At 40.2% G+C, this 13,236-nt stretch overlaps 1 pseudogene; it reads left to right on the top strand.

The window, feature by feature from the left end:
• The first annotated feature begins 1,486 nt into the window (after positions 1 to 1,486).
• The window catches only part of LOC127704174 (sulfotransferase 1B1-like), a 91,528-nt pseudogene continuing 79,778 nt past the window's right edge, over positions 1,487 to 13,236 (top strand).

Genomic DNA, 13,236 nt, shown 5'->3' with positions numbered 1-13,236 from the left:
TTACTGAATTTCAATGCTTGAATTTTAAGAGTTTTAATAACTAAAAATAAGTCCTACTGATTATTTAAAATTTCCATAAGCACTGAACTCTACAACTATTTGTTATTTCAAAACATGTTTGGATGGCAAATTTTGTTCCTTGTTTGTCCTGGGTTTTTTAATACATCGTTTGGCGTTAAATCTGGTCTTAGCACTACAATCACATTTGGTGAAACTCGAACCAAGGCACATTCAGCCCTGTCAATACTGTTTCTGATAAAACACTTACATTTTTGACATTTTTACCTATTGTGTCTGTTTGTTTTGTTCACGCACCGTTGTCAATATAATGGAATTTGATGCGACTGTCATTCAAGTGAGAGGCTTAGCTAGCTATAAAATCAGGTTCAATCGACCATTTTCTACATAAGAAAATGCCTGTACCAAGTCAGGAACATGACAGTTGTTATCCGTTCGTTTGATGTGTTTGAACTTTTGATTTTGCCTTTTCCTCGGAGTTCAGTCTTTCTGTGATTTTACTTTTTACCATTCGAAAAATATGGAGTTTCGCAAACAGCACACATATACATATCTTGTATATGTGTTCCCAAAAGATTAGTCCTATCTTTTTGGTCGATTTTCGAGATTTTACCATCGGTAAACTACTGTCGCCTTTTAAAATTCATTAGATTGTAAAGCCACAATAATTCCCTTGAGGTAGCAAAGGTGAAGATGCTCATATCTTAGCATCACAACCAAATAGCCTTGTTTGATGAAACCCAAGCTACAGAGGGGAATCCGTTTGGAAATTTGAGTGTAAATATGTCCACAATGTTGAGCAGCCGCTCTCCAGTCATTATACAAATCAATGCAAAATACCGGACATTAATGGTTGTCTCTCTGAGACAAAAACGTCTAACTTTTAGCATGTTAATATTTTTGTACATGATAATCAAGGAATATTTAAAAATATTTAAAAATACCCCAATATTTGTAGTCATATATCATTATATATTTTAAGCTACTGTCACTCTCTTCTTAACTGTACAATATTGCCTTTTGTCTATTGTGGGGTGGTTGTATTAATACAATAAAAATTAATTTGAATCTTGAAATCTAATCGAATATCGTCTTGATATCATTAGGTATATGTTATAGAAACATTGTTTTCTTATAAAATGATCATCAAAATCATAATATATCAATAATCTTGTGTTTGAATTAAATTTTCCAAACAAATGTGTATTAAATAAATATTACCACCACCCGACGAAAAATATAGACTATCAATTAGTTATGGCATCACATGTTTTGTAGGTCATTCCATCTTTTGAATGTACAAATACAATGACATACTAAACAGAAGTGATAGTGGATTATATTTACTGACTCGTTCATTTTTAACAAAGTAAATATAACAACGTATTTATCCAGTAAATAGAATAGAAATTTAATAGATAACGAGTTCAATCAAATACTTAGGTTTATTACATACATTGGTTTACCAAGCTGTTGACAGGTAAGTTATTGCATAGTCATTTACAAATTAGTGAAGTTGCTGAATTGCTTTTTTTTCTTAAGGTCCATCAGAAGGAATTGACAAATATGGCCGTGTTTACTCTGAAAATAGACAAACCAGTTCAAATAATAAAGCTTTAAGTCATGGCAGAAACTGGATATATGCATTTTACCTATTTGTGTTTCAGAAAATAATAAACCTTTCTCGATTTTGACATCAAAATAAATATAATTTGACAAATCCTACTGGATACAGAATATTAAAGAGATTACATAGAGTCTTTAACAAATACTAATAACGTTTCAAACAATTTTTACATATTTCTATAAAACCTAAAAATATGTTGCTGATGAAGGCATTTTGATACAAAATTGAAAAAAAAAATTGGCTCTACATGTCGCTTATGAAAGCATTTTGATACAAATGTTTATTGAATTCGTTATCCGGCGTTCAGACAGTGCCTTGGACATTTCTATTTTAGTTGTCTCATTTGATGTCAACCCTCTGTCCCGAAAAAAACTTACCAAATTAATAAACTGTTAAATAATCGTTCTAAATCTTATTCAAATATTTGGTACTAAACGTAATAAAATAACTGCATGATACTTCTAGCAGTTGAAAGTGAGATTGAATTCTGTATTAATAATTTGCCAGTCATTAGAGCATATGATAATCATTGTTAGCAGTACGTCAGTGCTTTGATAAACATTTGCTATCTCGGAGCGTTTTATAGCTTTCTTTACTCTATGGGTTGTAAGCCGTACGGTGACTTTAAGTAGTTAATGTTTACATCTTTGTGTTTTGGTCGTTGGTTGTCTCATTAGCAATCACGAATCTCATTAGTTTCAGTGCGAGATCGTTTAATACCATCTGCATCTGAGTCTCATCTGCAACTTGAAGATCGAAATCTACAAATTTGATGTTTTAACTATTAGTGTTTGGATTAGATAATAATAATAATAAGTAAAATGTTTAGGATAGTGGTGATGGTCCGTTTATGCTATGCATGTTGGACACATCCGTGTTTAGTAGTGTAATCGTGTTTGGGAGTTGTATGTTGTCAACATTCAAGATACTTGATACTTTAGTCAGGTGATAATGTCTTAACCCATGTGTAGTATATGAAAGAAACGAAACGAAACATCGGCTATAGATTGATGCAAGCTAACACCATAAACTTTAAGGTGTCGGTTTGGTTTATTTTGTTAGGTTGGTTTAGTCTGCAGAGGTCGGTCTTTCTCGTCTGACATACATTTATACGTTTCCCAATGAAACATTTTTTTACCGAATTGCTTATTTTTACATTTGCACCTGCAAAGCCTATATTTTTAATGATCTAAGTCTCTTTCATCTTGCAATATTATTAAAACATCTGACTTCTCTACCCTTTATATAAATATTCCCCATTCCAATCTTAATGGCAAAATGGAAAGAATTGGTCCTACTTTGTTTCATAAAAAAGAATAACAAACGTAGATACAAGTATCTTGTCCTAGGGTGGGATAAATCGTTCTTTAAAAAAAATCTCTGAAACTGAAATTATCAAGATGCTGGGTTTTTTTTTATTAACAACTAACGTTTGGAGGATGTGTTTAAAAAAAAACAATCGACATTCGCACGAGATCCAATTGTGCTCCTCTAGTTGTTGTCTTTTTCCTTTATGCATACAAGGCTGACTTCATACAGGAGCTTCTTTGGAAGAATAATCTTCACGTTCCGCTATATAGATGATGTCCTCTCAATAAATAGTCAAGGTTGGGTGACAGTAGTATAGATTAAGGGTTTTTATGAAACTAAAAACATAGGGCTCAAGGGCCCAATGTGGCGGACAATGTGGAATGCCCCTAAGACTAAATATAGATGATATAATCCGATTAAGAACGTATGACGTATGTCACATATTTCGACCAATGAAAGACTGCAAAATTACATGACCAAATAAGGATGTTAATCCCCTATACATAAATATATATAAGAAAATATCGTTTGCTTAATCGGATTATGATGACATATGTTTAGTAGTACACTCTGTCGTTTTTTTCAACCAAAGAAAACAGATAACTTTCTGCATATATATAAAGCTAGGCACACCTTGTTTAATCTCATTTACAACAAGTCAGTCGAAATGGCAACAAGCTGTAATGTAGAACTTGGAAATGACAGATACGTTCAGGCCACTGAATGGAAAGATCAGTTAAGGATAGATATCAGAGAATGGGAAGATGTTGGTAGATAGTTTTGACTATTTTGACCAGGCCCTTGTCGAAAATAAAACGTACTCAACACACGTTGGGGGAAATGTGTATGCCAGTATAACAACAAACAGTGTGTGCGTTGATTTAAGGCAGAACTGGCTTCCACCCAACCTTACAGACGTCGTTCCGACAAAGAAAGGAATAACACTGAGGCCTGTGGAATACACTAAATAAAAAGATGCAGCAAGTGTAATTGGTGACTTTGTTCAAGAACTGAGCACCGTTGTGCCATGTCCATTGAGTTCCGATCATCAAAACCAATTAGGATTCTTGCGGTGTTCGGAATGCAATCCTCATAGTTTTACAGAATGGTGACAGTTGTTTATTAAATCTATTTATGACAAACAATTGTAAAATATATGTGTAATTAAGTCGAATTCTCACCGACGAACTGACGGAAGATATTCTGTATCAAAACACAGAAAGGAACAAAGCTAGACAACTCTTAATGGTTCTGACGAGAAGAGGCCCTAAAGCGTTTTCAAACTACGTTGGAGCTCTTCGTAGATCCGATTTCGAAGATCTGGCAGATGGTTTAGAATGCAACTGACCAACGAAGTCATTCTAGGCGACTTGAGATGTACAATCGATCTCCGCGATCTGACACATAAACTCGTCAATGTTCGCTACGATCCCCGTCTTTTCTCTGCCATAATATGGCAACATCGGAGAATAGGCGGCAATTGTCTATTGTTTTCTAACAGAAAAATTAACCGTTACGGAAAGTGTCAGTCCTTGCAAGACGCTCGTCGGTGGTGAAACTCTCAAACGTCAGGATAGTAACTGCTTCAGCCGTGCACCTGTTGAGCGGACGAATCGATCCTAAAGGTCTTCCGAGGTGTTATAGTTATGACCCTGAATTGTTTCCGGCAGTCATGTTTCGACGTCATGGGATGCATTTCACCTGTCACTTATCGGGTAAAACGATAATCACGGGTATTAAACGAACGAGCGACAAAGACGACATCTATGTCATTCTTGTAGAACTGGAACTGTATCTATAAGATAACATAAATTGGATTAGACGTACATTCTCATACTGTAGAGAGAAACTCTGCAACGTCCACATAGCCTAAGCAAAACCACTCAGAGTCGAGATCAAATAGCAGCATATCTCAAAGATAAATACCTAAGAAAACCCCAGTGGAAATCCGACATGATCGCAGCCTTTCTGGAACGAGACAGGAAGAGAACAAGACAATGACCTATCAAGACTACCTCCAAAAGATATATTACGACCCACAACATCCGGGTTCGTTCAGTGGCGTGGATAAATTGTACAAAGCCGTACGAAAAGAAGGAAAATATGTATTGGGAAAAACCAAGATAAGAAAATGGTTGGAAACGCAAGAGACTTTCGGTCTACATAGACGGATCAACCAAAAATTTCAAAGACGGAGAGTGATCGCTCCATTCATCGACTATCAGTGGGATGCAGACACGGCCGTAATGAAATCATATGTGGAGGTCATCGACGGATACGGATACAGTTTACTCGTCGTCAATGTTTTCTCTCGTGTCGTTCGCACGTATGCGCTAAAATCGACTCAAGGTAAAGAAATGGCCACCGCTCTAAAGTCGATCTTTGACACCGACAATTAACCCTCAAAATTGAGATCTGACAGAAGCACAGAGATTCGGAACAAAGACGTGCATCGCCTTCTTCAAACGGAGAAAGTTGACCACTTTTTCACACAAAACGAACAAAAGAGTGCGTATGCGGAAAGAGCCATCAAGACAATTAAATCGAAACGGAGTCGATACATGTCTCGTCATTAGACGCATCGATGGATCGACGTCTTAGAATCCGAGACACAGAGTTATAACGGGAGTATTCATCGATCCATTAAAATCGCACGCGGGGCGGTGACCAAAAACAATGAGGCACATTTGTTGAAACTGCAATATGGACGATCAACACGAGTTAAGGGTACGACCCCCCGTTTCGTTTTTAAGAAGGAAGACACTGTTCGGATTTCTTTTCTGAGACAAGCTTTCGACAGAGAGTACGACGAACGCTGGACCATGGAATACTTCGTGGTTGTCGACCGAGGAATACAAGAAAACATCCCGTACTACTTTTTAAAGGACACGACCGGAGAATACGTTGGGGGATCCTACTACCAGTCCGAATTGAGTAAAGTAACGGTGACGGAGGATACGATATACCGCATCGAAAAAGTGCTACGAAGAAAACGAAACGGAATGCTGGTGAAATGGATGGGATGGCCCACGAAATTCAACAGTTGGATTCCCGCCTCGTCACTGAAAGACTAAAAGAGAAGAGAGATATGAAGCCGACGTAAAAATGGAGCATTCGGACGTATACGAACGCATTTATTTTCTCAGAGAATTGGGACAAGATGACAAGACAACGAGTCAATCACTCTTCCGATACATACCGAAAGACCAGATGGAAGCCTAAGAGAAGTTGCAGGATATATAGTAAACGGAGATAATAAAATCCTTCCCCGAGACACCGTGCATTTCAGAGAACGATCGTTTGTCTTACGTCAGATCATAGAACCCAGATTATCGTTACATACAAAACGAAACGCATTGCTGATGTATCATGACGTCATTCCTCGTTTATTGAGACATCATTACCTCAATCGAGCTGTCGTGTTATCGATTCGTTCTGGTGAACAGTGATAAGAGAAACCTTGATGCTTACGGGAAATTCATTACTTCTGTTTTTGACGAGTGTTATTGGTGATTACAAAACCAATAAGAGACAAAGACTCTTTGCGAACAGTTTTTACGGATCATCAGTCATTAGAGAGTCTAGGAAACATCGATGATCGTACCACATGGACCAAACGAACAGACGATGGGTGGCATACATATACGACTACAAGAAATGGGAGCAACACTTTGCAGACGCAAAGGATGAAAGAGTTCGACCCGATCACAAAGGACGAATCATCGTCAGAAGCGGTGCCCGCTGGAGATCGGAGACACCCAAAGTCGAATGGTCACACCCGTCGCACAGGGTCTCGAAATGGCCAAATCGGAAGTTATAAGAGAGAGAAAACGAAAGCCATCTTTCAATCAAATTGATTAACTATGAATCTCTTGGAAGTACGTTCAAGTGATTTGCGCCAATGAATTACCAGTGTCGATCGGAAAGAGACCCAGAACGTTCACAGTAAATACCGATCCTTGTTCGTAAGCAGGAACACATTGGACCGTATTTTACTTCCCGAAACGTGGACATGCAAAATTTTTCGATTCGTTTTAAAACCTCCACAGATCTACGAACCTCGTTTCGAAGACGTTCTGGTGACTAACGGACACGATATCTTTACACGTCGACCGGAATTCAACCGAGCGATAGCGACACTTGTGGAGCCTACTGTGTTTATTTCGTGCGAGAACGTTTCCGTCCCCGTTCGTTCCGCGACATACTCATTGAGCATTATCGTCACGTCCATTGTTAATCTGACAGTGCAAAACGGCAAGAACGTGCTGTGGGTCACTCTACTGAGCAGTGCCATCGGTTACGCTCTACCCAGTCCCTCGCTGAAGAAAACATAAGAAAGACTTTGGAGAAGACAGAGCATCATGGTGTTTCCATTTTTACCGTGTTCTAGCATGTGCATCACCGGTCAAACGAATTGTGAAAAGACGCGTTTCGTCTACATGCTATTACAACACCTGGACGACGTGTATGTCGAAGACTCGCAAGTCCAAGTGCTCTATTGTTACGGCATACACCAACTTCTATTTGACAAAATGGAAGAAACGATACCTCGCCTAACGTTTCACAAGGGCTTACCATCGATAAAGAAAATCGCGGAATTTACGGTTGATAGGCGTCACCGCATGGTCGTGTTGGATGAGTTGGTGCGTTGTGTGGTACGCGATGTCGACATGGAACTATTGTTCACACAGGGATCGCATCACAGACGACTGTCCGCGTTATTCTTGAGTCAAAATTTATACGTCCAAGGAGCCAGATCGAGAATCATCGCTCTGAATACGACCTACTTGGTGCTGATGAATAATGATCGGGACATGTCTCAAATTTCCACTTTGGGACGACAACTCTAACCAGGACGCTCGAACGTACTCACTGAGGCCTATACCGACGCTGTGTCTATGCCGTTTGGATATCTTTTGTCACCGCACTCGGACGACACCTATAGATTGAGAACCCACGTGTATCCAGGCCTAAGAGAAGACATGATCGCCTACGTTCCGAAAAAGACATAAGAGTCCGCAATCAATCCCAACGTCGAACCATGAGTCGTTTGTTGAAGGAACAAGTGCATTTTTTAGAATTGTTGCGCACCACCAATAAAGAACAGATGAAGGCTTAATTGGTGACAATCGACAAATCACAGTTGAAAGCCTTGAGCAAAATCAAACTAAGAAGATACAGGAAAATTCTAACAACCCTCGGGTGGAAATCGTCGACAAACCGGGATCGTCTGAGTTCGCTTCAACGTGGATCGACTGCCGTCGTACATCTCCCGAACGTAGCAAAATCATGGACAAAATGATACTGATCCCATACGACATTTATCAGAAATTACGTAAACGTCAGATAGGCGAGGGAAACGCACCGTCGAAGAAACCTAAACTAGGACCGAAAAAGAAACCAAAGCTCGGACCACCTGGAATACCTGCCAAGAACGATAAAACCTGGATCACTTTATGACTCTAACGTTTTCTTTTGCAAAAAAAGTATTCTTGTATATACTGCATTTTGTGTATGTTTTTTGGTTTAATAAAATGTAGAATATGTGTTTTAGTTGTTGATTTTCGACACATGATTCGTATTAGATACAACACCATTAAGAATTATTGAACGCACTAGATAAAACAAGACTGTTCAAAGAGTAAATACATTTATAAAACATTCAAGAAATATGCATGTACCTGTTTGCACTCCATACAATAGAAATGAAAAATGAAGAATGACAATTATTATCATGAGTAAAAAACCTCGCCTTCCTATGTTATTTACATATAGTTTTAAAGACTCAATTTTTTGAATACTTAAATTTACAGAGAGTAAAAATTTTTCTCGATCCAATTTTAATCACCGAGATGATTTGGTATTCATTTTTACCATGCAAACGAGGATAAATATAAAACTAAGAAACTTTCACACTGTCATTGATAACTTCACAATGTATTCAATACAAATAAAAACATTATGATAGAAATTACCACATAGAAAATAATGAATCTTCAAAGTTTGTCTCCAATAAATGAATCAAATATCGGTACTGATCGTCGAGGTCTACTTCCATGGTTTTTCAACTCTGGTCGGTTCGTCGACCTCCATGAGTGGTTCTCTGTTATAAATGTTCAGGGCTTCTTCTTTTGGCACGGGATATAGCTCTAGATCGAGGGGCACGGTTGACACTCCTTCGTCCAACACTCAACGTTTGCAATAAAAAAAGGAAAACCCATTCCTTTTTTGATGGTAAGTCGATATTCCGTAGTTGCGTGCTCTAAAAACTTTAAGAGTGCCGCACCCCACTTTTTGTGTATTGAGGACCTGACGGAAAGTGGACATTGGGGCCTTGACGCGCCGTTTGGTGATCCCTTTTGAACTTAACTTTACTTCTCGGACCATACTAGATCGATGGATTAGACGTTTCGGTGGCAGTTTTTTGGCACGTCTTAGTATGTTTTCGAACAAAGACCAATTATGACGTCACCTTCGTATTCCACTTTAAAGGTCCCGGGGTTCTATTATCGAACTTGGCGTGTGTCGAACAGCATGTTCGAGGACACCATTCGGGTTCGACATCGTCCCGACAACATCCAGTGAGTGCTCCATGATATGCGTCTTGCATCTCTGGTTTGACAACGATGGCCATGTACGCGGAATCGGTGTCCATCTCACAATACGCAAAGTTGGATCGGTCCACATAGACGTCCAGAAAATCATAATAAAACTGCGTACTGCAAAAATGAAGTAACCAATCTGGATCGTAAGGTTGATGTCGAGTTTTTCTTTGGCTTTTTTGACCTCGAAATACGCATCCTTTTCCAGAAGAGTAGTCAACTTCTTGAATTGAGGTTTGTTGGCCTCGTTCATGACCCTACCTTCGCCCTGAACGTACTTGACTGACTGAAATTTTTCTTGGTCCATGATGGTTCCGCCGTAGGAGCTGTTCCCTTCCAGTTTGGACGTATAGGCGATGATGGCTTTATCAGGATGCGAATCACCCATTCGACGATTGTCGCTCACTGTTTTCACAAAATCGCGAAAACAGCAATGCGGCGTAAATTCAACCACCTGATAAATTTTGGAAACCACCATGCCGTGTTCAAGATACCATTTCAGCAATGGAGTGGCGATCAGCATCTGTCGAGTTCGCATCCTACCAATCAAAAGACGAGGTTTTCCGATAATTAGAATCGTCGGACGTGATCCTGCATGTGTTCGCCAAAGATGTCGAACAGGACGTCAGTGGAACAAAAGAGAGGCGACATCTCTTTGAAATATTCAAAAGGTGTCTTGGTCGGATGTTGAAAATACGATGGCCATACGTCGGGAACTCGGATGTCGCATTCAACCATTCCAAAGAGTCGATCGTTCATGACACCCTCTGGAATTTCGTTTTCTGTGACGGAACGTTGTGGCGTCGGTGGTTTCTGGGAATCACAGAAGGCGTTCAAGCTGTCGTCTCCTCGAATCTCGCCTCGAAATCGACACACCAATTTTTCGACGACCGTGTATCGGTCTTGTCGTTCCTGGCCTGTCGTCCTTCTGCCATTTCTGGTCCTTGACTGACTTTGTCATCCAACAATCGTTACCATGCCAGTAGCATCCGTGAAATTGTTTGCGCATCAAAACCGTCAACGGGATAGGTACCGATCTTTTTCTCATTCCCTGTTTTTAATTAGTGCTAGATGTGGAGACCCTGTGTATGGTTAAGGTACTCCATCCAATCATACATCAGAGTGTATTGATCTCTTTTTTGGGGGGTTTGAATCCATCATCCAAACGACGGCGAACAAAGGCTCCAGTCGGCATGTCTTGGTCGATGGCCCAGAGATAGAGAGCGTTGGCATCGAATCCAAGAATCTTCTGGCATGGTTTTTCCGGATTGTTTCGGATGTACGATCGTCCAACTTCGTGGTGACGATTGAAAATTATGGACGGTCCACCAGTTAAATTTTGTTTAACGGTGTGATAAAGATAACTATTGATTTCGTCCAAGAGGGCAAAGAAGACTCCCGCCCGTCGATCCGTATCGAAGAGCATACGTCGTGCGAGTCCGGGTACGGAGATGGAGGATTTGAAGATGCCGATTTTGAAAGAAAGTGTAGTCTTCGACAGAGATTTTGGATTTTTCAATGAGCTGTAGAAGGCATCGTGGGACGGAAGTGTCGAATGAGTCAACGCCGTCGAACCATTCATATAGGAAGAATCCCAAATTTTCAGAGACGTCGAAGCTTTTAGGAATTTAGCATAGCTAACTCCGGGAGGTAAGTATGAAGTGATGTCCAAAAATATAAAACGATTGTTGGCCAAACAGGCGAAACTGTTGTTTCTTTTCACGGCAACTGTTTTGACTGAACCGTGCATGTCAAGTTGCTTTGCTAAGTGTGATTTGACCAGATTCATGTCGTACTTGGCCGAATTGAATCCCAAGACGACGGTTGGGCGGCAGTAGTCGTCGAGTTCTTCTTTTAGCTTGTTAAAGACGTTTTTCTCCTTCTCGGCGTGGTTTGCAATTCTTCATCGTCCAAAAAGGCATCTAATTTATATTCGTCCTCGTCTTCGTCCTCGGGCAGAGGTCGCATTGGATTCTGAATGTCTTTGTCGAGTTGGGCGAACGCATCCGCAAACTTGTCTTGGGCCAACTGATACGTTTTATCTCCAATGCTTGACATATACTCCACCATTAGACGGACGAGAGTTAGGTTCGACGATACAATGTGGATCAGTGAATCCCTCGACGTTGCTGCAGATGGAGACGGAGATCGGATCGTGCCGTTGGGTTCACGTCAACTTCTCAAAATTTGAGTCATATGCATGGATCGGCATGAGCATGGCCTCAAAATCGTAGACGACAAACCATGGGTATAATCGGTCTTGCACGTGGATGCCTTGTTCCTCTAGTTTGTCGAATCCGGTTTTCGGGTTTCAAATTGTACATGATCTGAACAGTACATTTGAGTTGATATTGCTTCATGTTATCTAACCGGTTGAAATGTCGATCACAGGTCCCTCATTGATACTTTTGGGTGTACGCCGTTAAATTCGAAATGTAAGACAAATGATGGTCGAATTGATTTACGTGCACGGTGTCGTCGTACTGACATCGGGATTTGTAGACGGTAAAGGCTACACCGTCATCCCGTAAATGATAGACGTTGACGTTGGTCTTGAAACAATGTTTGAAATAGGCCATTTGATATATTGGTAAATCCTTGAATATCTTGGCATCGGTTTCGACGTCTAGGTGTTTGTCTAAAGTAAACTGGATCCATTCATCGTACAGTCGTGGTGTGCGATTCCAGTTCATTTTGTTGATGTCCCCTGTGGACGGCCAGACATCGGGAGGTGCATAGATGGTCCTTGTAGCCACTTCCTTTTCTACTTTTGTTCAGAGCGATGATCGATTTAGATACAGTGGTATACTCCGGTAACTGGTTGCCGATGTATCCCAAGGGATAGTTCAAATGGTATAGAACGAACCGGACGTTGGTGATCAGGTAGGGTTTCCATTTCGTATCGGGTAGCTAACGCAAAACGTAATAATTGGTGACATCGAAACGTTGAAGACAGATCGCAGTCTTCAAATCTCTACGTCTTGAAATGTAGACAACTGGAGACGCAGTAATAGAGATTCATTGGCATACGCTCGAAAATAGCGGTATTCATCCGTCTCCGTGTTTCTTGAAAAGAGACCAAATTCCAGGTTGAGTCGAAAGGCTTGCCCTTGTCTATCGTAGATTTGTTGTGCCTGTTCCATCAGTTGTGGGACAGTTAAGTCGTTGGTCAGTGGGACGTTATACGTAGAAGAAACGGAAATTTCCTGGTGATTCTCTAAAATGAGAGGTGCGTTGCTTTCGTATACTTTTCTTCAAATTGTCATCATCGTCGACTTCCCATGGTGCTTGATCATTTTGCCATGGTCGAGATTGAATGGCACCAGCCTCCGTCTGGTAATGTTCCCTCATGCCGTGCAGCTACAGTTGACGTCTGTCCCGAAATTGGGCAGTACATCGACGACACCGATATGAACTGGGTCCACGTTGTGGAGAGGTTGAACTGGGTCCTGGATTCGGTGAGTGTGTACTCGGTCGTTTGAGTTTGCCGCTGTACTTGGGCCAGGTTGAGGAGAATTTATAGATAACTGAAATTAAAATTATCTATAAATGGGAGGTAACGCGGATGTATTAACTTGTTTTCTATGAAATTAATCTCATTTTGACAAATTAACCTTTCGACTTGATAAAACAGGATATTTCGATTCTTTAATTTTAATTTTTTTTTAACTTTACCCC

Source organism: Mytilus californianus, unplaced genomic scaffold (assembly GCF_021869535.1).
Source record: "Mytilus californianus isolate M0D057914Y unplaced genomic scaffold, xbMytCali1.0.p SCAF_6, whole genome shotgun sequence".
In the NCBI taxonomy this organism is placed as follows: Eukaryota; Metazoa; Mollusca; class Bivalvia; order Mytilida; family Mytilidae; genus Mytilus; species Mytilus californianus.
Note: the sequence above shows the minus strand (reverse complement) of the source record. Positions and strands in the feature narration are given on the sequence as shown.